This window comes from Odontomachus brunneus, unplaced genomic scaffold (assembly GCF_010583005.1).
Source record: "Odontomachus brunneus isolate Ranch 3 - 2012 unplaced genomic scaffold, Obru_v1 Obru_scaffold_245, whole genome shotgun sequence".
Taxonomy (NCBI): domain Eukaryota; kingdom Metazoa; phylum Arthropoda; class Insecta; order Hymenoptera; family Formicidae; genus Odontomachus; species Odontomachus brunneus.
The window spans coordinates 392917-393442 of NW_022639695.1; positions in this window are offsets into that span (position 1 = coordinate 392917).

Genomic DNA, 526 nt, shown 5'->3' on the forward strand with positions numbered 1-526 from the left:
AAAAAAAAATAAATATTAGATTTATTTTAATATAGAATTCTGAACCAACATAGAATATGTTGCAACAATATAACGTTTGTGTAGGTTGTCGATCGAAGAAGAGTATTTTTAATTTTATTGTTGCATAAACACGCGAGATATAATTATTTCATATTTTATGCGTTCGAGTATCGTTCCATCGTTATAAAATTTGGTGGCCCTGAGAAGGGCCGATTTTTGTGTCGAAGCAGTTGAGGTAGAAGAAGTAGAAACGGGTCGCATTTTTGTATCCATAGTAATAAAAAACAATAATTATTCCAAACAGTCGCAAAAATCGGCCCTTTTTAGAGTCACCAAATTTTATAACGATGGAACGATACTCGAACGCATAAAATATAAAATAATTATATCTCGCGTGTTTATGCAACAATAAAATTAAAAATACTCTTCTTCGATCGACAACCTACACAAACGTTATATTGTTGCAACATATTCTATGTTGGTTCAGAATTCTATATTAAAATAAATCTAATATTTATTTTTTTTT